The sequence below is a fragment of the Dermacentor silvarum genome, chromosome 1, assembly GCF_013339745.2.
Source record: "Dermacentor silvarum isolate Dsil-2018 chromosome 1, BIME_Dsil_1.4, whole genome shotgun sequence".
Classification (NCBI taxonomy): domain Eukaryota; kingdom Metazoa; phylum Arthropoda; class Arachnida; order Ixodida; family Ixodidae; genus Dermacentor; species Dermacentor silvarum.
Genome location: NC_051154.1, coordinates 452,471,027 through 452,498,574, shown reverse-complemented (window position 1 = coordinate 452,498,574; position 27,548 = coordinate 452,471,027). Strand labels below are relative to the sequence as shown.

Genomic DNA, 27,548 nt, shown 5'->3' with positions numbered 1-27,548 from the left:
GCTAGCTATCCAGTCAACTAAGGATGAGTTATTAAGCATTGCGCGAAGTTTATGGCAAAGTTTTGAGTGTGTAACAGAGTCGAATGCCTTGAAAAAATCTATGAAAATTGCATCAATTTGATTTCCAGTGTCCAGAGCGTGTGAAATGTCATGCGAAAATTTTACGAGCTGAGTTATAGTACTAAATTCGCGACGAAAACTATGCTGTGCATCACTCAAAATTTTGTTTTCAAGAAACTTTATAATATGCTTAAACATCATATGTTCAAGAAGTTAAGATGATTGAGATGTTAATGATAGCGGACGATAGTTTAATTGTGACAGTTTGTTGCCCGATTTATGCATGGGAAGAATTTTTGCCAATTTCCAAACCAAAGGAACTGTCGAGGTAGATAAAGACTTGAAAAATTAGTCAAAGACTGGCTAGTCCAAGCACAATATCTAACAAGAAAAGCGTGGTTAACGCCATCAGGGCCACAAGATATTTTTTTATTTTCCAAGTGCAAAAATTCGATTCAAAACACCTTCGATAGACACGGTAATATCGCAAATTGAATAATGTTAGTCATCAATGAAGGCAGGTATGTCAAAGGTATCAGTTGTGAATACCAATTGAAAATACTCGTTGAATGAGGTGGTGATAATTAATGGGTCACTGGAAGGTACATTGTTTATAACAACTGTATTTGTGGAGGCTGACCTGGGTAGAATTGAAGTCGAAAATTTCCTAGGGGTTACTCTTCATTAGATCATGCAATATAACGCTGAAGTAGAAGTCTTTTGATAAATTAATTTTGAGGCGAAGTTCCTCCTTGGCGACATTAAATTCGGCTATTTTAAAGGGGTCGCCGTTTCGTTCTCAGTGCCTTAACCAAGCAACACGATGCGACAGGTGAAGATTTGTCACGCGAAATCCAGAGCAGATGAGGAATTTTATTTTTTGTTTTCAGAGGGACGATGCACTGGATACAGTTTGTCAGAATTATTTGAAAAGAGGCCACCAAGATGTTCACATCATTAAATTCACTGAGCCGTTCGAAATCATGAAAAGAATCGCATACCAGATCAAAATAGACGCGTCGTTGGCGCGTGAAAAATCAGGGAAAGTAGAATAAACAAAAGGATTGTTACGAACTGGAACAGAAATGGATACAAGAACGACCTTGTGGTCTGAAATACCATCTGTAAATTCGCATTCGAAACCATTATCTTCTTTTTTCTTATTGATGTATTTAGGACAATATAAGAATTGTCCTAGGGGGCACAGCTAAAGGCAATACATTGCCTGACTGGGCCGTGCCATCCATACAGCAGCAGCAGCAGTATGATAGTACAGAACATCTAAAAGGCAGGGACTAACAAAAACTAAATCTAAAACTGTAGCACTTCTTGTGTTTGCGTCAACTTGTTTTAAACCAAACATACTAAAAATTTAACAGCGCTTTTCTTATTTCCACATCATAGCCGGTGAGCGATAAAGATGGCCACAAAATACTGGGGGCATTGAAATCGCGAAGACATATCACGCTTGAAGAAGACAAGGTACGCTCGTGCATGAATGTCGAGCAGCTGAGCTATGTTTGATGACGGCGGGCGGTAGATAACACCAAATACTATAGAAATGTTTCCGAAAAGACATTACGCCAAGCTGATTCGGTATCAGGTGGGTTTGGGAGTATTGAGAATTTAAGGCCAGACTGCATAAATAATGCGATACCACCTCCTCTTCCATGACGTTTATCAGTTCTAACAACTGTAAAACCTAGAGGAGTTAGGTCACTATCAAATATGTCATCATGCAACCATGTTTCCGTTACTCAGGCAATATGTGGTGAATGGGCAGAAATTAGTGAAAGACAATTTGGAAACTTGTTAATCAAACTTCTGGCATTAACATTTAAGACGTGTAGGGGTTCTTGTGGTTGACTACTAAGGCGTCGGGGATTAACAGTGGTGACTTTTGTTGTACCTAACTTTATTGATAAATGCGTGCTCAAAGCTTAAGTGAACAATGTAGCCATTATCCATAAAGGGCTTAGATGCTTCCCATATCTTTTTTATGATTGATTATATGACCGTTTCTAAGGATGTTTGTTTTCTTGCGATAGTCGAGCAATTTCATGATAATGGGGAGTGGGCGATCGGCATGCCTACAACCAATTCTGTGGCACCTCTCAATACTCGGGCATTCGATTTCAAGTTTTTCTTTGAACCACGGGGAAATGTTAGGTAGCAGAAAATCGTGGGTTTCATCAGGCGACTCAGTGAAACCGTGCAGCAGCAAGTTATTACGGCGAGATCGGTTTTCTAGATCATCATTACGCAAAGCAAGTTGGTCGATTTTGATTAATAGCTGCTGAAGTTCACTATTCACTTTATACCTTTGTTTGCGATAGAAGGAAGTGTGACTGGGAGTGATTCCAATGTGGGGACACATGTCTCTAAGGCATCAAGCTTTGATTTAAGGGCCCCTAAACCACCCAGAGGTCGAAAGTTAGTTGTTGTGTTGCAGTTGTGCAAGAGTCTACAACGAACATGTAGCCGCGAGAATTTTTCGAAATGCTGCCGTAATAGCGGAGTTACACGCGTTTGATGATCGGAACACGGCCCTAACTCGTTTCGCTCTTTCCTTCGCTACTCTCCTCTTCGACTGGTCTCTCCTCCTCTCCGAGTGCTCCTCCAAATGTCATGTGACATACGTCATTGCCAATGCGCTTCTCAAAACACTGTCCACTTCTGGTTAAGGCACGCCCACAGCAGCGGCAACTATACCGACGGCGAACCGACCTCCAGTGCCGTAGAACATCTGTTGCGCGAGAGGTGTCCAAAGTAGACGGCAGTTCAGCCGGCGCACTGCCCACAGCACGATCAACGGGCCAAGCGACGACCACGAAGCTACGCGCCTCCGCCACCGGCGAGGAAAACCTCGGCTGTAGCTTCTGTTCCAAGCAAAATAATTTCCGCTAGATAAAGCTATGCATAAATTGTACATTTTATGAAAAACGATATCCACTGTCAAATGTTAAACATGAACGAGAGCTTCGATACTTGTCAAGTTTAGCTGCAGTGCACGGCTACCGACGGGAGACGACCGTCTCGGCTGTGCTCGCATCGCAGCCGATGGCGCAGCTAGTATCAGCATATTTTTCTTCTTTGTGTACAATTATTGTGAAGAGTGACAACAATGACAAGAAAATATCGCGGCTTGTGAGCGTCGGTAATTCATTCCGAAGCGCCGCCCGCTTTAGCTTTAAAGTGAACAGGAAAAGGCCTAGCGACCTTATCAGCACCGTCGAGCGATCAGCAGCGGTGAGGCTGCCGCACAAATGGGTCCCGGTCTCAGACTCTCTACGGCAAGGAAATCTCGGCATTCGCGAGCAAAACCATCATCGAACGGCGGCCCGTGAATGGCAAATGGCGTGCAGCGAGTTACCGTGCCGGTAACGTGGACGGGCCTTAGCTGCGACTCAGCGCTTCTCGGCTACCCGCTGTTGCTACCGTGCAGGCCCGTGCTAATGTGAAGCGTGCTGCTATGGACCCTGTGTTGCGCGCACGCATAGAAACGACAACATCATCGGTCTCTGTTCGCACAGCTAATCAGACCGCTAAGCACGACTATGTTGGAACGTTACCGATCTGGCACTTGTGTTGTGGTCTGTAGTTACCAATTCGCAATTGCGCACAAGCGAGCACCATGACGAGGAACGGCAGGGAGCGCGCGTCGCTGCTAGCAGACCGGAAGTCGTAGGTTGTTGGTAATCGACCAATGGACATCGTCACTGCCGTTGACATCACCAGATGCACCCTGGTGACATCGTGACACCCGCTGGGGATACTGGAAAGGCCAGGCGAGGAGGACGGCATTGTTTTTTTTATTTTGTGGTGCGCCCACCGCGCGTAGCACTGCAGTGTTCGGTATCCTTGATCATGACGGCATTCTGAACTCAATGCGGGTGTTAACTTGAAATATTCCAAAAATATCTTCCGTAATCTGATGGAAGTACTTGATATCTGCTATTTCATGTGATATACGTTGCTGACCCTTGATTAATTCGGCAAGCATTTGAGTCACAAAAGACAAGTCAACATCCTTGGCATCTGTGGTACCCATTTCATTGGCAGTGGATGAGCTTCGCAAATGAGTATCAGGCACCGGGCATTCTTTAGTCTTGTTTGGCTTGGGACGCACCGGATTCAGTTCCACATCACCACTCAAGAGGAGACTGCTGCCGCACTAAATTAGGTCAGAGCACAGGGATACAAAATCATAAGCACATACGCGTATAGAATTGTGTGGGCGAGAAAACAGCAGCATAAAGCGATTATCAGATCGAATGCATTTGGCATTTTTGAGGTAACCTACCCAGCCCCCGGAAGGCAAAGCTTGTCTTGGTTTCAAGGAACATGCGCACTCCTAGCGGTTGCCGGACATCCTAATTATTTATTTCTCTTTTTGTGAATTTTAGATGGGGCAAAGCGCGGGAAGATGTTGTCTTTGTGCATCCGTCGAGCTTGCCTCCGCTCACCCTTGCCAATCGCTCAGCAATATCACAAGTCAGATCGCACTTTGTCGTCTGCTTCGGTTGTCGTCCCTAGTATGAATATGGGATAGATAAAACAGAGGCCTGATCAGGCGTGCAACGAACGGAAGATGCAGGGAACCGGTCACGAGCACATCATAATTGGATTCCAAAGTAGATACGCTGCCATCCAGGTTACCCAGGATGCTTGTAACTGCAAGCCCCCTACCCCCCTCGCTCCAGCGCAATTCCCAATAAATGAAGAAATACGCCGTTCATTCTCCGCGAGCAATGGTGGTTCTTCCGAGGAAATCGATTAGCGCACCGCTTCGAGCTTACAATTCATCGCTAAACATCTGAAGAAAAATTAGCAGCCCGTCCCCTGTCGAGGAAATGGGGGCAAGCAAAGCTTCTTTGTTTATTCGGTGTTCCTCCGAACGAATTGCACTCACTGGCAATGTTGGCGGCGCCGCAGTCTTCACACCTCCCATTCTAGCCACCCTACTGCAGATGGCCCTGAAGTTCCGGTTGAGAAACTCGTGTTGAAACCTTGCGTGCACCACCGTTGTCGGGTTCCTGGAGGGCTAAACGACGCTGATGTTTGGCCTCAACATTGCGCTTCCGCAACTCGGGGTCCTCGGCTCTTTGATGACGTTTCGCCTGGGCTATTCGGAAGCCCTCACGCTAAAATCGGCACGTCGACGACGAGCCATTTCCCGAGCGGGTTCTTCTGGATGGATTTTTGTGAAATTACTTTACTATAATTGTCTGTTACGTAAGACATTGAATAGCTCATACCTCCGTAAATGCGGGCTCCCCATTATGACGACAGAAGAGAAGTGAAATCCTATGCTGGAATGATTAACGGCAACATAGGCAGCTGTGGAAGCAGACGACGACGAACGTGGGAGCAGTGGCACGCACTCGTGCTCGGCACTCGTGCGTGCTGATCACCTGTGCAGGGCGGCGATTTTGTAGCGATGCCTTGTGACTTACTCTATACTAGTCTTATCATCCACCGTTCATGGCCGGCTGATCCCGTTGATAACGCAAGTGGACCGTCGCTCTGACCACTGACAAAGCACGAAAAGGCATTATTACCGGAAAGGCATCGCTACAAAATACCGGCCCAGCTCGGAGAGCAGGTGGTTTTTCAAGTGAAGCTTGTATTGTTTGGAAGCTAAACCCTATCGAAACCCTAAAACCCTAAACCCTAAATCCCTGTCGAAAACCTGTTGAAAACTCTCGTCTTGTTCACATGGTGTATAACAAAGTTGGCATGGAAGGGTACGATGACTAACATGACTGATAGGTCATCATGACATCAATAACATCACATGTTCATCATTTACATCACAATTGACACGATAATAAGAGCACGTGTGGCACAAACCCGCATTGGATATGCAAGTGAGCCAGGTATATGCGGGTATCAGCCAGGGACAAGGAAGAAGGAAAAAAAAACAAAGAAAGGAATCTAACCAATCAGGGTCACTTGATGTGTTGCAGGGAGAGAAAGGGAAGGAAAGGGGATGGCGCGCACTCTGTCGGGCTTCCCTCTCCTCAGATCAGTTTCGGCATCTGGATGGGAAGGCCAACCATGGTGCGTTCTGCCAAGGAGCAGCTGCGTTTGAGCAACGGCATCGCTAACTCTTTTGGAAAGGGCGCGTCGTCGAAGTGCCGATTCTAGCGTTAGGGCTTCCGAAGCCCAGGTGAAACGTCAGCAAAGAGCCGTTGACCCTGAGTTGCGGGAGTGCGATGTTGAGGCCAAACGTCGGCGAAGAGCCGCCTACGCTCAGTTTAGGGCAAACGAAGCGGAACGCCTGGGGCAGCGTCGTCTTGCCACAAGCTTCGCTTACCCCCATTTTCTCAACAGGGGAAGGGCTGGTGATTACTTTAGCGTTACATCGTCGGCACAGGTTAGCGTATACAAGCTTCGCTTGAAAACACGCTTCAAAACTCTGTGGCTATCTGTGCGGTGTTGGCTGGCATCTTCAGCTGTTGCTTTTCGCTGCTCGATTCTGGAACAAAACAATCGTTTCACGATACGACAAAAGCACGTGCGGTACTTGCGCTGCATTTAGCGCCGCACCTTCTTCCTTTCGATAACTACATTTGTATTTAAGCGCAGGACCTGAACATATGTCTTATGACAGGTGTAGCCGCACATTACAGTGGATGTGCATAGGATATCCAGTGGATGTTCTATGCCTCCACCCCGCTATTCTAGCGCGCGTTTGAGCACGTGACATGAAACGTATGATTGCCACAACCATGATTGTAGTGCAGTAATTTACACGATGCCCGTACAGGACTGTCATAAAGCCAAAATAAATAAATAAATCTAATAAATCTCCACAGCAGAAGAGAGGTTTGCCTAATGAGAGCACGCAGACAAACTTCCTAAGTGCCCACAACGTAAGAAGCCCACAAACATTGACACCAAAGACAATATAGGGGAAATTACTTGTACTTACTAATTGAATTAAAGAAATGATAAATGAATGAAACTGGATAAAAAAACTGGCCGCAGGTGGGGAACGAACCCATGTCTTTGCATTACGAGTCCGATGCTCTCACCATTGAGCTACCGCAGCGCCGTTTTCCCATCCACTTTCTGGGGTATTTATGTCTTACAACTAGAACAACTGCCCATTTTCGGCCAGTTTTTTTTCATCTATTTTAATTGTCAATAATTTATCATTTCTTTAATTCAATTAGCAAGTACAAGTAATTTTCCCTATGTTGTCCTTGGTGTCAATGTTGGCTTCTTATGATAGGATTAATAAAAATCGTGCCCCTCGGTTCCCTTTCTTCTCGTTCATTACATAATGAGGGCTCGAATCCGGCAACATTGATGCCTTCAGGTAGCATATGTGGGTTTATTGACCAGTTGCCTTCACCCAAAAAGATGACGTATTCGTGACGCCTGCGGCAGAAAGGATGTTCCACATCCACCGCCTAGGTTTGCGAGTGGTGGCGCTGGCTAACACTCCCAGGGTTAATTCTAGTTGTAAGACAAATACCACAGAATGGGGATGGGAAAACAATATGATTAATAAAAATCGGGCCCCTCTGTTCCCTTTCTTCGCGTTCAAGTGCCCACAGGCATTTTTTGGGCGACATGCTAGAAGCGCATCTGTGGCAAGCTCTTGTCACCTGTGCGAAAGTTAACGGTGCACATTCACATTTTCAAAGTACAGAAACACATGGGAGAAAATACTCATGAGCGCTGCTCTTGGGCACGAGTTTTGGTGCCAACAGTTTGGGCTTCATAAATTCCGGCATGGTCAATTTAAGATCTGAGAAGTTCATCATTACGGGTAAAAAAAAAATTTAAAAACGGCAAATGGGACAAGACTAGCGATACAAACTTGGAACGCCGTGGAGAGGAAGCTTGTTAAAGTTCGCTTACCCAACGCAACCATGACATTGTAGATCCTTTTGATGTTCCCGTATAGCTCCTTCCTCAAATCCAGCATCTCTGCCCACTCTTGGTCTGTAAAGCAGCAGCAGACTTTGCACAAATGCTCACTTTTGGACATTAATTTACAGGTGTAAAACAAAGCGCAGAACAAGAAATCCCGCTGCCAACAGGATCCTTCTTGAAAATGTCGTCTACTTGGATATTTGTCTGTTTGCGCTTAAACGCCACTTGCATAACAACATTTATGCTACAGAAAATTTGCTGTTATGTTAATCCAGGTACTCATTTAACAATGAAACAATCTAATACTTTAAAATTGTTAGTGCTAAGTAGTTTTCATTGTAGCCAAAACACGGCAGATTTCGCCTGAGCGTAGCACGGTACATGGTAAGAGCCCGAGGAAACGAGCTGTAGCAAATAGTAAAAGTTTGTTTATTGAAAATATTTCACACACCTACACAGCCGCGATGTTCAAGAAGTTCTGCCAGCTGTCTCTTTTGGTTCGTAGAGTGTGATCACCTACAGGTAAGGGAAACCGTCACTATGACGAGATTTTCTTGAACGATAGCATCAGTTCACGTAATATATAGGGATGAGCGAATATACTGTATTGTCGAATATTCGATCGAATAATTCTATATTCGTTATTCGCTTCGATTCGAATTCAGGTATTCGATATTTTCGAATTATTCAGCGCTCCCGAATAGGGAGCCAAAAGCCACGGACGGCCGGTACACATCTCGGAGGCTATTGTTCACGTCATGGCTGCCATACATCAACCATAAATCTCGAAGGCTATACGTTTTTGCACTAAAGGGCCTGAAATGTGCGACGCAGAAGAGCAGAAACGGCGCTAGCGCGCAACCAAAACGCAGTGGCGGAGTCCGCATCGCCATAGTCAGCAGCGGAAATCGTACGTGAATGACAGCAACGACGGAACGCTTCGTGCCTATTTGTGCCTTTATTGCGTTTACCGCCACACATAACGCGTTGGCCGCGGGATTTCATAGTCGCCACCCATCATCGCGTCGATAGCTGCTGCGGTTTCTTTCGCAGTGGTTGCGGCAAAAAGTAGTTTCGTTTTGACTCAATACGCACATCGGCCGCGTGCCTAAAAAGCTGCGTAGTGGCCATCCATGATCGCATAGATAGCGACCGCGATTTCATCTGCAGTTGTTGTAGTGAACGGTAGTTTCGTTCTGGCTCGGTGCGTGTGTCGGCCGGGTACGGCGCGCACGCACCGTACCTGGTGCGCGCGTCATGCGTCATAAAACGCGCGCGTCATGCCGCGAGCCGCAAGTTGCCGCACGTCAGCGCCTTGCCGGCAAGTCCACCGCAGTAATCGCGTCTCGCCGCGCGGCAGCGCGATATGATCTCGCGCGCTCTTGGAACGCGGAATCACCGTGAGCGAAAAGGGTGCGATTGGACAGCGTCCAGAAATTCCTTCATAGAACCGCGAGAGACGACGATCGTCGATTGATAACACGGCGCGGAGCGGCGGAGGTCCGGTTGCTTTTGGCTCCGTGACGTCACCCTCGTCGCTCTTGGCACCCTCGGCAAGCCATAAAACCCCCGATTCCTTCCGTTTTTGCCGCACGCGCCATGACGCATTGCCACTCGTGGCATGACGCACGCGTTTTTGCTGCTAGCGTGGCCGTACCCTTAAGCACCGCAAAGTCACCGTTCATAATCGCGTCGATAGCGGCCGCAGTTGCGACAAACAATTGTTTTGGTTTGACTCGGTTCAAAGCTGTCGAGGATGAAGAGCACCGGCTACATCTCAATGGACGTGCGATCTGTTGGCAGTCAGCTTACTGGCGAAAAAATAATCGGGATGTACGCGTGGTAGTGCAAAGCGTGTTGCAAATGATGGCGCGCTGCGGCCGTGCTGCGAAGGAAGTCGCGAGACCTCGATCGCCGCTGCGAGAGCCGATCAGTCACGAGATGACGAGAATTGCAGCTTCCGCACTGCTTTTGTGCAAAATAGCGAAAGGATTTGCTCATTCATTACGCTAATAAAATCGTGCTGACGTAGTAAGCATTTGCTTATTGTTTTCTGAATAGCCTGATAATTCGGACATTTTTTTCAATCCTGTGAAATTCTAATTAACTAGGTTTTACTGTAATATGTGATTTATACTATTCGATGTATTCGATTCGAAATTATTCGACCAAATCACTATTCGCTTCGAATTCGCTTTGAACCTCAAATCCACTATTCGCCCATCCCTAGTAATACATACACCTTGATTGTTGCTTTAAGCTCACAGAAATATGATGTAATGTACAGAACATACAAGGGTTCAATACCAGGGAAGTAAGTCAATCGCTCGGTTGTTCAGCGGCGAGTACGTGTTTGTTTTGTTGGACGCAGAGAAATTGGTGCAGCTTCCCTGTTGCAAGACCATGTCTGTTCATTTGCGTATGGCACACGGGCCTAGGATCCACTCGGCACCGATGAAATATCACGGAAGTATGAAATCTACACTCTTAAAAAAAAGGTCGTCATATTCACTAAGTAAATACTAACACGTTACTAGTCCCAAAAAGCACTACCTTCTTAGTAAGTGCAGGTAGTAAAATGATGGTTAGTACTTTTCACTACCTGCTGAAGCTAGCAAAAATCACTAACTTAGTAGTAACTAAATACTACCTCGGTAGTGCAGTTACTAACACAACTGAAATATAATTACCAACAATACAATGGGACCTATTCGATTTATAAGTGCCGCTTGCATTGTCCTACGAAGTGGATGGTATTGTAAAAGCATAAAAAAGTAAAATAATAAATATACATGAAAAGAACCGCGTCATATTGCTATATATTAAGGCATTAATTGTTGGTACACACATATACGTAATGTAAATTTGCCAAGGACATGAAGCCGCACTGACTCCGGGTAAGAATGTACTACATAATAGTACATATGTCCAACAAGCAACGACAAGCAAGAAAACATATATAGAACGACCAAGGTGCTACACAACACTTACTGAAAGAGCAACTTAACCAGTATTTATAGACCTAGTTTGAGGGAGCACATGTGGCACCGGTGAGAACCTATGTATTTGATTAAATAATCAAAGATTTGTGCTCAAATGTCTAAAGCCTACTGTCTGTGCATATGTGTGATACGACGTCGCATATATCTGTTAATCCATCATAATGAACAACACTACAGTTAATCTCAATTTCGCATAAGACTGTTACAATCACAGCAAAATAAGCCAAGGCCAGACAAGTTAGTAGTTGCTTAGTAGTTACTTAGTAAAAACTACTAAGAAGCATTTCTGGTTAGTAAAGGCAGCACTTACTAGCTTTACTAACCACTGGCTAGTACAGAACTAGTCAGAAGGTAGTAAAATACACAGTAACCTAGTAAAAACGTGCATTTACTAGCTATTTACTAAGTTTATTTTTAAGAGTGTAGTAAGGCAATGAGTAGATTAGCTTGGTCTCCGCACTTCATTATTTATTATCCAGCGCCGCGTCAGCATAGTTTGTGAACGCCCGTGACCATTTGCATAGAATATGTCAGTTTGGGGCCCTCATTTTGAGGTGACCTGTATATATGCACTGTGTATTTTGAGCTGTACTTTGTCCTGCCTTACGCTAGAAAAGCAAAAAGCAGTATACCGCTGGTGTCTGCATTTTCTTCGTGCTTCGTACCGACCCTTTGTTGAACTCGGTGGTGGATGGCTGGTGTAGCTGCCGAGACTAAATCATTTCTTTATGGCTAAGAAAGAATTCTCCCCACTCCCTGGTTGTCATCTTTCCAAAAGAGCACTCACAGAAGCAGCTTTCTAATTTTTCAGCCTGCACAAAGAAACGTCATGCTTCCATGCATTACATAGTCAAGATCCCGAAAAGACCGTCAGAACTATTTCACATTTCACTGCAGATGAAATGTCTCTCCGATACACTAGGTGCTGTCTACAAAATGACGAAAATTAACAGCAGTGAGCTCCTCCATGATGTTCGCGACACTCAACAACATGGTAAACTCTCGAAGCTTTTGGTAATGTGCAAATCGCTGTGACCCCACAGCGGTCACTGAGCACAAGTAAAAGAGTGATCTGATGACGATCTCTTGAGCCTGAGGGAGGAAGAGCACCTGGAGGGCTGGAACAAATAGAGTGTGATTCAAGCACAAAGGATCAATACGAGGTGGGACAACCAGAAAATTCCAACTAAACATCTGATCCTTACTTTGGAGTCGAGTGAACTACCAGACACCCTAGAAAAAAAGGATACACAAAAAAATATGAGTCGGACCTTACATCCCAAACACTCGAAAATGTTTCAAGTGTTAGAGATATGGCCATGGTTCGCAAAGCTGCTGAGGCTGACTGAGTTGTGCAAATTGTGGTGAACACAAACGCACCTCTGACAGCTGTTGTGGCGTGCTGCACTGTCCCAACTGGCAGTGCTCACGCGACATATTCTGGAACTTGCCGCACGTGGAAGGAGAAAGACATATAGCCACATTGAAAGTAAAGGAAAACATCTTGTTTCAAGAAGTGTGAAAACCTGTTTAATTTTTTCATACCGCAGAGTCTGCTGATGTTGCACGCAAGGGGGCAACACCGCCGCAGACATTGGTGTCTGCCCAGCCCATGAGAAGTGTGGCCGTGGCTGTGCCACCAGCACCCTTGGCAACAGCAGCTGGTGCTGCTTTGCTGCCACAGAGGAAGCGCCCATCAACTTCTGGGCTAGTGGGCTCCATGGTCTCCTCTTTCAAGGTGAGGCTTTCACTATAAACACACCATTTGAGTGCATGTCCAGCACCTTGCAAGAGGCACCCAGCAACCAGCCAGACGGTGCAGCTAGTGCCTATGGAGCGGCGAGATTCTTTCAACTGCTCCAAAAGGGACGAACCTCAGATCATGGTGTCTGGAAATGGCTCTGTGAGCTAACTGCTGTCTCTCAAACAAGGAGCATAAAAAACACCTTCAACCTGGAGAAGACCCCCGACTCTGCATAATCACGATGACGGTAAAGAACTCCTACATAAGTATAATTCAAGGGTGCTTTGTGTTCAAGAGACACATTTAAAACCCACGCAAACAAACTTTCTCCAGCAATACACAATTTTCCGCAAAGATCGTGATCATGCTAATGCCTTGTCCGGCAGCACAGAAATAGTTGTCGACAAGTCCATAGCTTGTGAACATTTAGCCCTTCAGATGGTCCTCGAAGCAGTATCAGTACGAGCAATTCTATTCAATAAGTTGGTTACTGTCTGCTGTATTTTCATTTGACCAGATTATCAGCTCAAGACAGAATTCTATAGCCTCATTAATCAGCTCTCTCGATTTCACATTATCGTTGGCAACTTCAACTCCCACAACAGTATGTGGGGAGAGTCCCAGTGTGACTCGAGGGGTTGGCTAATAGAAAACTTTCTGGTACTTGCCTGTTCAATAAAAAACAGCCAACTTACTACAACATTCATCACAATTCCTATTCTTTGATAGATTTAGTGATTGGCTCAGTGGCTCTTTTTCTCTACTTGGAATGGAGTGTCATCAAAAATTACTTCCCTTTGATGCTTAACTTGTTAAAGCAACAAGACTGTCCTGTAGAATAAAAGGGGCTACGACGAACACTATGGAAGTCACTTCACGAGTGCAACTTTAATAACTGCTGCGCGAGACTCTTTCGAGCGGCAGTGTAGCAGGCCGTGCACGCAGGAGCCTCAAAGGAACGATGCTCACTCATTGGGGTTCGCTTCAAGACTGCAAATTTATTGTACAAAAGACAGATCGCAGAGAAGAGAAAAGAAATAGCAAAGGAAACACAAAATTTAAGTCCCCAGTAGGCCACACCGACACTTTCGTCCCTCTCGGAGGAGCCAACGATTGGCACTCAGCAGGCGGTCTGCCGAAAAAACGGGGCACGGATCAGGTTGCGACTCGAGACGGGGGCCGGGACGCCAGCCCAGCGGGGATCCCCTCGTCCGTTCGCCGGCTGCCTCACTCTTGCGTCGTCGGGCCTCCAACCACGGGTGCAGCAAACTTGTGGCAGTTGCTTACAATTCTGAACAACCTCCCCCGCAATAAGCGTCAGCTCATTCCGTCCCTAGTTCAAGTGGGTAGAATGTCTGGACCGGTCGTCTCAGTAGCTTTCGGTCTGGCAGAGAAATCCTGCATGCTCGTACTCGGCCTTCCGTTCCGGGAAACGTTTACACAATCCGGCACAGCTTCCACATCTTTCGTGGAACCTTCGCCTCCCTGAGGAGGACAATGTCCCCCTCTTTTATGTTCCTCTCTTTGCGCTGGGCGGTAACATGGGCAGAGCGAAGTTCTAGTAGGTACTCCTGTCTCCATCTTCTCCAAAAAGGAATCCACAAGTGTCATATGGTATTGCCAGCGCCTTGTAAGTGCAGCCTTTGTAGATTCTGTGGAAACAGTTTCTCCGGTGTTAGGCAAAGTTGCTATTTGGTGCCCTATGCGGAAGTGCGATGGCGTTAGGGGTAGAAGCTCCCCTGTGTTCGAGTGAAGGAACGTGAGTAGGTGGGAATTGACTACCGCCTCGATCTGAGTGAGGACGGTAGTCAAGCTGTCATACTGTAAGGCACTTCTTCCGAGGACCTGTCGCAGCGCTGTCTTGACAGTTTGCACCATGCGTTCCCAAAAACCGCCGCACCACTGTGCTCTTTCGACTATGAACTTCCAGGCGATGCGGTTGTCGCCCAAGTAAGCTTGCATCTTGTCTCCCCTTATAGCGTGGAAGAGCTTGTCCAAGGTTCTCGATGCTTGCTTGAACGTTAGAGCGTTGTCTGAGTAAACTTTCCTGGCCGTTCCTCGCTGGGCCACGAGCTTCTTTAAAGACATAAGGAAAGATTGTGTTGTCGAGTCCTTGACGAGTTCCTAATGCACAGCTTGCGTGGTGGCACAGGTGAACAGGGCTATGTAGGCCTTGTAGGAATTTCCACGCTCGGTATAAAGTATCGGCCGTGCGAAATCCACTCCCATAATTTCAAATGGCTCTGATTCACGGATACGGTCGGATGGTAGGGGTGCAAACGGCTCCTCCGTGGGGTGGCTACTTTGTCTTTGACACGGAACACAACGACGAATGATTTTCTTCACGGCTTGTCTCGCTGGCAGGATCCAATATCGTTTGCGAAGTTGAGTCAGAGTGTCTCTTACTCCAGCGTGCAAAAGCCGCCTATGCTCCCAGGCCACCAACAAGCGTGTTAATGGGTGCACAGCAGACCAAATGACTGGGTGCTTTGTCTGTTCTTTATGTGCGCTATTCTGTAGCATGCCTCCAACTCTGAATAGGTCGTCACTATCAATGAATGGATTTAAACCTGTGACGGTGGACTTGCGATGAAGTGTACCGGAAGTGATTAGAGAATGGATGTCATCCCCAAAGGTTTCTGTTTGTGACACCTTCAGCTAGTACTTCTCGGCTTGTGATAGCTCTTCTGCTGACAGGCTTCCCTTTTGCCTCTCTGCCACGTTCTGTGTGTTATGAAGAAAGCGCATAACCTAGGCTGTGACACGGAGCACCCGTGTCATCGAGCTCTTGTGCTCAAGATTCATCAGAGGCGTTTATTTCACCAGCGTCAGGGTGTTAAGCACCTGAACGTTCCTGAGCTCTTCAGGGTAGAATTTAGCTTCAGGGACGCGTAAAGGCATCGCGTCATACGTTTGAGTACCTTTCAGCCATTTAGGTCCCGTCCACCAGTTCTCGCTGACAACCAAAGCGGAGGGCAGTACGCCCCGTGTCAGCAAATCTGCTGGATTTTCTCTCCCTGGGCAGTGGTTCCAAACAGCAGGATCGGTTAGTGCTTGTATCTCCTGTACCCTGTTGCTCACAAATGGTTTCCACTTCAGTGCGGAGCTCCTAATCCAGCTCAACATGACGCTATAATCAGACCAGCAATGTAAATGAATTGTTTGTATGCCTAGTCGATTAATCACGTAGCGGGCTAGGCGTGTGCCGATCAAAGCGCCCATGAGCTCCAGCCGTGGTAGTGACAAACACTTCAATGGGGCCACTCTTGATTTAGCCGTCAATGGAACAATGTCTATTCCCTGATTCGTCCTCGATTTAATATAGGCAACTGCACCGTATGCTTTGGGGCTCGCGTCGCAAAACACATGTAGTTCCAGCTGTGCGCTGTCGTTCTTTATGTCCTGACCCAATTTTCTAGGAATGGAACTTTTCTTAAATCAGGAAGCTGTTCACACCACTTGTTCCACGTTTCGATGATGTCTGACGAAAGTGGGTCATCCCATTGAGCACCGTGTTCCCTTAGGCTCTGGAACATAATCTTAGTTGTGATAGAGATTGGCGCAAGGAAGCCAAATGGGTCAAAGATGCGAGCCGTCGCTTGTAGAAGGAATCTTTTTGTGTCATGACGTCTCAAAAAGTCAATCAGGGAACTCATTTTGAATGTGAATTCATCTGTAATTGGTCTCCACTCAACGCCAAGGATCTTAGTTACGGCCTGTGCTGAAATTCCGTGCTCATCACCTAGCTCTCCTTACCATTTTGCTGCAAGGTTTGGGTCATTGGACTTCCATTTCCTCGGATTCATACCTGCCATCTGAAGGATACATTCAGCCTCTTTGCATGTGTGCATTGCATCTTCTAGAGTATCAGCCCCTGTGACCAAGTTGTTTACATACATGTCGTTGCCTCGCACGCTTGCTGTCTTCGGAAAAATGTTCTTTGTGCACTCGAGATAGTGCTTTAGTATCGCGGCAAGAAGGAACGGACTGCATGTTGTGCCGAACGGGACCCTCGTCATCCGGTACTCTCTGATTGGAGGGAGCGCTTGTCCCTGTTTTGGTGTACATTCGTACCAGAGGAAACGAAGGGCATCGCGGTCATCCTTTCTAAGCTCAATTTGCAAGAATGCCTTCTCGATGTCAGACATGATTGCCACATTGTGTATTCGAAATCGCGTTAAGATATCAGACAGATTTGGGTTCAGATTAGGTCCTGCAAACAGGACGTCATTTAGAGAAAGTTTTCCTGGCGCTTTGGATGACGCATCGAAGATGACTCTTAATCTTGTAGTCTCACTGCATGGATGGGCCACGCTGCGGTGAGGCATGTAATAAACAGGCCCCCTTGGGGACTCACCCAGTTCGACGACTTCTTCCACATGCCCAGCAAGCGTGTAGTTTCGAACCGCCTGGTCATAATCGCGCATAAGGTCCCCGCTGCCCATCAATTTCATTGTCAACGACCTGAGCCTACTGAAAGCCATGGCTTTGTTGTCCGTCAAGTCGGCCGCATTCTCTTTCCAGGGAAGGGAAACTTGATATCGGCGGTTGCTCCTTGAGACGTTCTCGCGAAATTCCCGCAAAACTCCGTCGTCTTCCATGTCGGCCTCTCCTTCGTCTATAATGCCAATGTGCTCGAGCTGCCAAAACGATTTAAGTTGAGCAGCAGTGTCATCTTGGTCTTGCTCGTCGATGACAGCCACGCGCAACACTCCCACAGTGGACACGTACGTTGTGGTTGATTCTGTGATGTACATTGTCCCCTGCGGGGTCCTGCCAAGGATGGTCTCTGCAGCGACGAAACCGCTGTCCAGGCGCCTGACACTACCGGTTGTGACCTCCCAGTAATATCGGATCCCAGCAGCAGTCCTATTTCTGCTTCATCTTGCATACCGTTGGTGAGTTTGAGGCCTTGCTCTTCGAGGTAGTTGACGGTGGAAACTTCAGGTGCTGGCATGATGTCACAGCACATTTGTGGAATCTCGAGCGTCTTGACGTGGATCTTTCTTTCGCTGTGTCGACTGCAGAGCCACAACTCCACTCGGCAGCACTTCATTCCTGAAGATGGCTTGTCGTTTCCAAATGTCATTATTTTCAGGGTCTCCTCTCCCAATACACGGAGTTTCATCTGCTGTGAAACCTCTTTCTTGACAAAGGTACACTGACTTCTGCCGTCAATCAGCAGCCTGACCATTGCTCGCTTCTCCCTGCCCTGAACCCTCGCTTGAGCTGTCTGCAGAAGGGCACAAGTTCTCTTCTTGGTGCCTTCAACTTACAGCGAAGACCGTACGATTGTCTCAGTTGGTGCAGTGTTCTTTTCCGACTTTCCCGCTGCCGATAGTCGATTCAGGTTACACAGGGCTGCTACGTGCTGGGTGGAACATCTCTTACATTTAAGCTATCTTGCAGTCCGGCATTCTTATGCTTGATGACCTGCCTTAGTGCACCTAAAGCAGATCCTTTCTCGCTGTACAATTGTTCTCTTCTGATCAGCAGGTAAATCAACGTCACAGTCGGTGGTTGAGTGGCTGCTCGCCTCGCAATATTTGCACTGTGTTTCAGCTTTCATGACGGCAGTTAAAACCGACGTGGACGCCTTCTTTTCAGGAATGTCCTTGCGGCTCGGGCGACTCAGTCTGTCGGTGCTCTGCTGCTGGCGGGTCCCACATTCGGCCCTCTCTCGACTTCAGTCTTCAAGAAATTGAGGAAACCTTGAAGTTCATCTCCTGGGGTGACTGCAGATGCTGTCTTTTGTCTGCAGTAACTAAGGCAAAGTTCATTCGGGATGCTATTTCAGAGTACTGTGAACAAAAGCACTCCATAAGTGTTCGACGCCACACCCAATGCCTGGGGGCTCCGAACCCCCGTCTGGGCTTCACCATAAACGCAGCCTCTCGGTGTCGAGGATGTTATGCACAGGTCGAATGTTGAGCAACCATGACATGTGTTCTTCAATGGTAATGTCGTCCTTTCTGAATCTTTCAACCAATGTTTTCACTGCAATTTCATAATTTCGGTCACTGAGTGGTGCCCGTCGATAGCTGCTGCTGCTTGCTGGTGAGATAGCTCGTCAAGTACTGAAATTTGTCAATTGGATGTAGAGCTGGATTCTTGTGGATGGTCAATTTGAACTGGTTCCAGAATCGGTGCCATGAGCACAGATTTCCGTCGAATTTGGCGATCTCCAGCTTCGGAAGCCTTGTCGTTGTCGACAGTAGCTGAAGAGTCGTCGTAACTGCATGCTCGACGGAACCTGGTTGCCCAACGTGATCCGAGTTATTTCCTGTTTCTGATGGCATACTTGACTGTGCTTCGCTCGCGGCTCCAACCCTCAGTGCTCTCTTCATCCTTCTTTTCATAGTGCAAGTTTTCAAACTGCACACAGCGCACTCTGTTAGCACGGTGTCGAGCTCCTGTAGATCAACTTTCTTTTCTGTGGCGTCATTGACTGCTTTAAGCTCTTGAGCTTGCTCGAGAAGGATATACAAATGTTCTTCGAGCTCACTGATCGGTGCTTCTGTCGCTTAAAGTAAGGTGCTGGCCGCTGCGATGATAACGTCGATGGCTTGTCGCAGGGCTGCTTGCTTCCTTTGTAGTCTATTGTAAAGTGCCTTTTATTGCATTTTAGAATGCTGCAAGGCGGCTGTGTGGTCACGAGCTCAAGAGTCCTTGGGTGCACCACTTCACTCTCCTCATCTTCGCTCGCTCGTCCAAACACTGATATATAACACTTCCCCCCTCTAGTGAACCCTTAACATATCTTTTATGTTGACTTGTTGAGATGCCTAGCCGCTCTGGCGCCTTCAGAACATGACCATAGCGACTGTGTGGTATACAATCGGGAACCGCTTGCGACTGTTCGGATCGCTGCATTTTTTCGGGCGTCCCTGCTTCAGTGGGCAAATTCGGGTATGCATTAGGAGACGAGTCAGAAGCGTTGGGTGTATCTTCTGTTGGACGCTCGGCCCCAAAATTGTGTACTGGTCTTGTTGTAGTGAAACGGTTGTCTTTGAGGGAGTCATTTCCTGGACAAAAATGGTAGGGTGATTCTTGAACTGCGTGTTCAATCAACGTGTATCTTCTTTTTATATGATCCACGTGACGCCTGTACCGCCTGCCATCCTGAGTCACCATTGCAAAGGAGCTCTTGCCGTATTCTTCAACTACTACAGCAGGTAGCCAGGCGGGGTTATTGTTCAGGAAATTCTTTATCCACACCTTGTCACCTGGCACATAATCTTTCCTCATATCGTCCACCCTTCCTTTTTTGGTGTCTTTTTGGGGGTGTAGCGCATCCAGATGAGACGGAAGCTGCCTGCCAAACATTAATTCGGCAGGCATCTTCTGCGATGTGGTGTGCGGTGTCGTATGCTGCTTAAAGAAAAACCGTGACAGCCGGCAGGAGAGGCTTCCATCCGTCAGTTTCTTGAGCGCCATCTTCGTTTCTGCAACCATGCGCTCCGCTTGTCCATTTGTGGCCGGGTGGTATGGAGCTGATGTTACATGTTTGATCATGTTCAATTTAAAGAAGTGTTGCATTTGCGACGAAACAAATGCTGTGCCATTATCAGAAACTATCACTTGCGGTATGCCAAAAGTCGTGAACAGCGGTCGTAGTACATCCGTGGCTGCGGAAGTAGTCTGTGACGGCACTTGTCTTACTTCTAGCCACATGGAGAAGGCATCCATTACGATTAAAAAGCTCTGATTGTTTCACTGGGCCTGCAAAATCAACATGAACCATCTCCCATGGTTCACTTGGATGGGGCCATTACAGCATTACAGCTGCTCGAGGAAGATGGCTGTGAATCTGACATGTCTCACACGACCGCACCTTGGTCTCGATGTCGGCGTCCAATCCAGGCGACAACAGGTGACTGCGAGCGAAGCGTTTCATCGTAGTCATTCCTGAGTGGTTAGAGTGAAGGAGAGTCAAACATTCCTCTCTAGCCTCTGTAGGAATCACAACCCGTGTGCCCCATAATACGCAACCACGGTGCGTAGAAAGCTCTTGTACCCGACTCTTCTAGGGTTGGAAGTGTATACCTTGCCATGACCCTCTTGATCCTGTTTGCAACTCTTTGTAAACTTGAGAAAGCGTGGAGTCTTCCACGGTCAGCCTTGCTATCTCCTCGGTCAATGGAGGTTTGCACAAACCTTCAATCATCAACACGTCACCTGGTGCCGCTAGCTCATCGACATCGGAAGCAAGAGGAAATCGACTGAGCGCATCCGCATTCTGATGTTTTTTCCCTTCTCGGTACAACAACTCGTAGTCATAGCCGCTCAGAATTACGCACCAACGAAGCATCCAGGGTGATAACACTTGCTGAATTTGCATCCTAAGGCACATTATTCCAAGAAGCGGCTTATGGTCAGTCACTATGAGTACATGCCGACCGGCAATATACTGATGGAAATGCGTGACTGCAAACACAATTGCAAGCCCTTCTCTGTCGATTTGGGAGTAGTTTCTCACGTTTGCCGAGTGTTCTTGACATAAACGCTACTGGTAGTTCGTGTCCATTTCCATCCAACTGCGCAAGAACTGCTCCTGACCCATAAGGCGAAGCATCACAGCTGAGCATCAGTGGGCGAGAGTCGTCGTAATGCGCAAGAACTGTACACTCACGTAGTGCATCCTAAAGTTTGATGAAGGCAGCTTTGTGCGGGGCTTCCCATTTTCACTTAGCTTCTTTATCCAATAGACGATGAAGAGGTTCGGACGCTTGTCTCGGACGCTTTGGACGCTTTGTCTCGGAGGAACCGGCTGTAAAAAGTTATCATTCCTAAGAATGACTGTAGCTTGGACTTGGTTGTTGGTTCTGGCGCCCTCGTTATTGCTTCAACCTTTTCAGACGTCGGCTCAACTCCCTTAGCGCTCACTTTGTAGCCCAGGAAATGCACTTCGCGTACTGCAAATATGCATTTTTCCTTGTTTGCTTTGAGACCTGCCTGTTGCAAACGCTGTAAAACTGCTTCCAGTCGATCTAGATGCTCTTCATTCGATGTTCCCATGATGAGGATATCGTCTAAATAAGCGCTAACACCGGGTAGTCCAGCGAGCAGAGTATCCATGAAGCGTTGGAATATAGATGGTGAGGCCGAAACGCTGAATGGCAGTCACTTCGCTGCATACAAGCCTTTAATTGTGTTGATAGTCAGCATCTCCGAAGTGGCCTTGTCGACGTGCAGCTTTTGGTAAGCCTGTGTCAAGTCAATCTTTGAAAAGATCTGTCCTCCTCGAAGAGTTGCAAGCAGCTCAGCTGCCGTTGGCAAAGGATACGCCGTTGGCTTGATGCTTGCGTTTACTGTGCTCCTGTAATCCCCGCACAATCGTAAGGATCCATTCTTCTTCCTCACGATGACCACTGGTGTCGCCCAGTCACATGCAGAGATTGGCTCAACTGTGCCTTGAGCCTGGAGTTTGTCGAGTTCTCGACATACGGCATCTCGCAATGCAAATGGCACTTGCCGGCACTTCAAAAACTTGGGTGTCGCGTCTTCAGCAAGTTGAATGCGTACAGGTGGCCCTGAATGTCCAGTGAGAGCTTCATCGAACACCGTAGAGAACTTGGCTAAGGTAGCGTCGATTGTTGTTTCCGTGAGATTGTTCAGTCTATGCAGCGTAATGCCCAGTTTTTAAACCAATTTCTTCCTAACAAGCTGGCTGCAACACCTCCAGCCACGAGCAAGGGTAGCTGTGCTTTGTTGTTTTTGAAAGATACATTGATAAGCACGGAGCCTAGGATGTCCAAACGTTCACCCGACCATGTCCGTAAAGTGAGCTTGCGTTCTCTTAACACCGGGGCATCGTCAGGCCAGAGGCGAGCGAACGTCGCTACACTTATTATAGAAAACGCTGCTCCTGAGTCTACTTCCATCTTGAGTGGCCTACCAGACAGTCGTACTGTCATGACGAACCTAGCTGTTGTTATCTCTAGTCCTGTGTGAAAAACAGTAAGGAGGCCACTTTCCTGTTCCTCGAAAACTTCGTCCTCCTCTAAACGATGACTTCCTCGGGACTTCTGTAGTTTAGCCTTTTTCGACAGGCAAGCTTTCGCGATGTGACCCTTTTTTCGGCAGAAATTACACGTAGCATTCTTGAAGTAACAGTTGTCGGCCTTATGATCTGCGAAACATCGGAAGCACTGATGCGCCTTGCTTGTAGTGCCCTCGCGAAGATTCTGACGATGTACATATAAATTTTCGGCCTGTTGCTGAGTGCTTTGAATCTGGCTCTGCTGATCTCTTGCCAATTCAGCAGTCAAAACTAGCTCGTACGCTTTCTTAAACATTAGCTTATCTTCAGCTAGCAACCGTTGTTGAAGATGAGAATTGTTGATCCCACATACCAATCTGTCTCGTAGCATAACTTCCAAAGGAAGCCTTGTACTCCCAGGTTGGGACTGTTAATTCCGCGCTTCCGCCCGACGTATCATGGCCCACTGTCGTGGAGTCTGCATTGCCAAAGTTGCAGTCCCTTGCCAAAATTCGCAGAGCTGTCACATAGCCTTTTACCGATTTGAGCGAGCTGGTCTCGTTTCTGGAAGCGATATCGTCTCAGTAACTCGGAAGGCCGAGGGTCGAGGTGCTGGCTCAGTAACTTGATGATGTCCACTAGGTCCACCTCAGAAGGTTTCCGTGGGGCAACCAGGGCCTTAAGCGTCTCATAGGTTTGCTCACCGCACAGCGTGAGGAGAACCGCTCGCTTCTTGGAAGATTCGACAATGTCATTGGCTTCATAGTAGAACTCCAGGCGCTCTACCCACGATGACCAGTCGGTGCCGGGCACAAATTTTGGTATCTTGCCTTTAGGCATCGTTTTCCAGGAAAACTTGCCTCGTGGGGTCGCGTTCCCTCGTCGCCAGTATTGTAAAGTGCCTTTTATTGCATTTTAGAATGCTGCAAGGTGGCTGCGTGGTCACGAGCTCAGAGTCCTTGGGTGCGCCACTTCACTGTCCTCGTCTTCGCTCGCTCGTCCAAACGCTGGTATACAACACGTCCGATTGGCTTTTCACAGGGCTGCTTGCTTCTTTTGTAGTCGCTTCATGATGTAGCAGGTAAAGTTCTTCCAGATGTAGCACTCCCGGGTTTCGGCACCAGAAAATGTAGAATAGAAGGGGCTACGACGAACACTGTGGAAGTCGCTTCACGAGTGCAACTATAATAACTGCTGTGTGAGACTCTTTTGAGCGGCAGCGTAGCAGGCCGCGCATGCAGGAGCCTCAAAGGAACGATGCTCACTCGTTGTGGTTTGCTTCAAGACTGCAAGTTTATTGTACAAAAGACAGATCGCAGAGAAGAGAAAAGAAATAGCAAAGAAAACACAAAATGTAAGTCGCCAGTAGGCCACACCGACGCTTTCGTCCCTCTCAGAGGTGCCAGCGATTCGCACTCAGCAGGTGGTCGGCCGAAAACACGGGGCACAGATCAGGTTGCGGGTCGAGACGCCGGCCGGGACGCCAGCCCAGCGGGGCTCCCCTCATCCAGTCGCCGGCTCCCTCACTCTTGCGTCGTCGGGCCTCCAACCACAGGTGCAGCAAACTCGTGGCAGTCGCTTGCAATTCTCAACATGTCCTTCACATATCCCAATATAGAAACTACCATCGGCTGATTAGAAGTACTTCAAAAAGTTCAGATAATTAACACGAGCTTTTATGAATGATTTAAGCATAGACGACATAGTAACATATTTTACAGCCTTTATTATAAACAGCAGAGAAACGTTTTCATCAGATGAAGGGCAGCTCATCTAAATGATAAATTCCCTAGTGGAATAATGACTGCAAACAGGCACAAAAGAAACAAAATAAAGCATGGGGGTTACTGCACCAATTTCCAACTGCACAAAATTTTGTCGAGTTTAAAGGCATCAAGTCACAGGGAAGGCAGGGCAGTGGCAGAGACAGGCAAAGAGGGCAAGTTGGGCGAGGTTTCTTTGAAGCATAAACTGTTACACAAAGGAGGTGAAAGTTTGGAACGATCTAAGAAGAACTTAATGGGCATCAAATCAACCCATTACCATTCGTTGATAACCACGGGAATACATCAAAAGACCAGGCCGATGCTCTTTGCGAGCACTTCAAGTGCATATCCAGTACTGTTCATCACTCTGAGGCATTCCTAAAAAGCAAAAAAATAGCAAAGCGCATGGCAATCAACCACAAGCGCAGACAGGATGCACCTTATAACCTCTTTTTTACCACTACGAGCTGAGAAGTTCCTTGACTGCATGTCTTAGTTCTGCACCTGGACATGATAAAAGCATGCACGAGATGATTAAATACCTTCACAACGATACTCAATGACGCTACTTGCACTTTACAATGCTATGTAGGCTGCTGGGTACCTTTCATCTACAGTATAGACCACTTATAACGTAACCGCTTATAGTGCAGGGCTGGATATAGTGTGGTCTTTTCAGACTCCCGTTAATTTTCCCATAGCACTCCATGTATACACGTATCGCTTATAGCGCAGTTTTCGGGAAACGAAATACCGGTTATAGTGCAGCTGCCTGGGAGTACGGAAGTCAATGGAGATGGCGAACGCTCTCCTCAAACGGGCGCCCCAAGGAGTGCTCGAGGAAGAAAGAGAGACGAAGTGGAGGAGAAGGGCACGTGGTGCGAACGAACAGCCAGTGAGGTTGAAACCAGAATCTTGAGTGCGAGTCGTGAAATATGACATAGCGAGCGAGGGCCACAAAACTGCCAATGTCGGCCAATGCTCGCTTCGCGATAATGGCAGTAAACGAAACTTCAGGGAGCGGGCGGTGCCGGCACAGCACGGTGAAGGGCGCACGCGGAGACCGTGGAATGTGAGGAAGGAGGGCGACAGGGAAGCAGATTTCGCCTCGGCAACTCCGCCGCTTCGGTGGCTCCCCTCGCCCTCCCTCGTAGCTCCCTCACTTTCGACTGTCACGGTGCGCGCTTGCCTGCCGGCCCGGCACCAGCTCCCCGTAGTTTCGTTTTCTGCCGTTATCGGGAAGCGGGCGTTGGCCGGCCTGGGACAGCGCCGCTGCTTCCCGCTTCGCCATAGCCGCAGCGTGCAAGGTCAACACGTTACTAGAAAGTAGAGAAAGCATAAAAGAGAAAGAAGGGTTCACTGCCATTTTCTACGCGTGGCTACGGTAGCATGGCTGAGACGACGGCACGTACACGCATGTACCGGCGCAACGCAGAATCGGCGACCTTGCCATTTGAGAGAGGGTGAAATTTCCGCCGCATTTTTTTTTCTTATTTTGTTTTGTTCGCCCGTAACATTGAGGGATCTCTCTTAAGCTTTTACTCTATGGTGGTGCTGGAGCAATGCCGGTCGGAGGCGCTGCCGCGTGATTTGGTTTGAATTAACGAGATTTGACTGTACATTGAATGTAAATGTTCTAGCCGCATTCCTCGACTGTCGCATATGCGTGGCAACTCGGTGCACATGTTTTGCACATGTGCGGGCCTTGAAAATTGTTGCTTTGGTTATAGTGCGGTACCGCTTATAGTGCGGATAATCGCCGACTCGGGCGACTTACGTTATAATCTGTCTACACTGTTCATGGAAAGAAGCCATTTTTGTTGTGGTTTTAAAACAGGGAAAAGACCCTCCTCTCTGACAAGTTTTCACCCGATTGGGCTCACGACTTGCTTTTGCAAGTTATTAAAAAATGGTTTAATCGTCGTCTTCTACATTTCCTGGAATCTAACTGACTGCTTGATCCTTATCCTTGCTGTTTCAGAGAAGGCCGGTCTGAAACTGCACTGCGCATCTAAACAAACATTTGGTGATGCATTCGCACATAAACAGTTCATCTATCTGTATTTCTAGATATGGAAAAGCGTAAGACATAACGTGGTGTTCCGGAATGCTACGAAACTTCTTGGCAATTGGCATCTATGGAACCATGCTAAACGTTATAGAAAGCTAGTTGCACAGTTTTACTTTTCGAGTCCAAATAGTTTATGCACTGTCCCTTCTATTCCGACAGGAAGCTGGTGCACCTCAAGGAAGCATGCTCAGCTGTACACTCTTCATAATTAAGGATAAATTCACTCCAAACATCATTGCCTTCATTCATATTTTAGTTTGTGTACGTTGACGATATGCAGATAGGTTACAAATCCTGTAACCTTACGTATGCAAACATGTTCAAGTTGCCCTGAATAGAGTGTCTAAATGGGCCACTGCAAATGGCTATAATGTAAATCCAAATAAAAGCTTGTGTTCTATTCACATGAAAGAGAGGGCATGTTGCAGATCCTGATATAAAACTAACGGACATCACATACCAGTGAACAAAGAAACACAATATTTAGACAACATTCTAGACTGAAGCTAACTTTCATACCCACATAAAGTATATCAAGGCTAAATATGTAAAAACAATGAACATTCGAAAACTTTGTCACATGCCACACGGAGCAGTGACTGGAAGTGTTTATTAAACTTATACAAAAGCCTTATATGTTCAAGCCTAAACTATGGTGTGACTATGGTGCAATCTGCTGTGCCCTGTGCTTTAAAGATGCTGGATCCTACCCACCATTCAGGTAACGCCTCTGAACCGGAGCCTTCAGTAGAAGCCCTGTGCAAAGTCGTGTACTAGATTCAAAAGAGTGGTCCTTCACCTTAAAGGTCTTACTGCAGCTTTACATATTGTTCGTGGAAGCACCGGAGGGAAAGTATTTACAAGGTGCCTTCAAAGCGTAGCAAGGAATGGCTAACATCAGTAGGACGGTCTGGTGGGCTAGTTGGTTCATGCTTTTCGGACGTTATAAACTGGCGAACATGGAAGCCGGCCACATCAAAACGAGGCACCTCCTCGTCTTCAGATCAGGAAGGGGCTATGCATCAATGCATCC

The 27,548-nt window shown here is 47.3% G+C and overlaps 1 pseudogene; it reads right to left on the bottom strand.

Annotated features, from left to right (window-relative positions):
- LOC119437774 (vacuolar protein sorting-associated protein 35-like) overlaps positions 1–23,518 on the bottom strand; it is a 127,800-nt pseudogene extending 104,282 nt beyond the window's left edge.
- Positions 23,519–27,548: the final 4,030 nt, after the last annotated feature.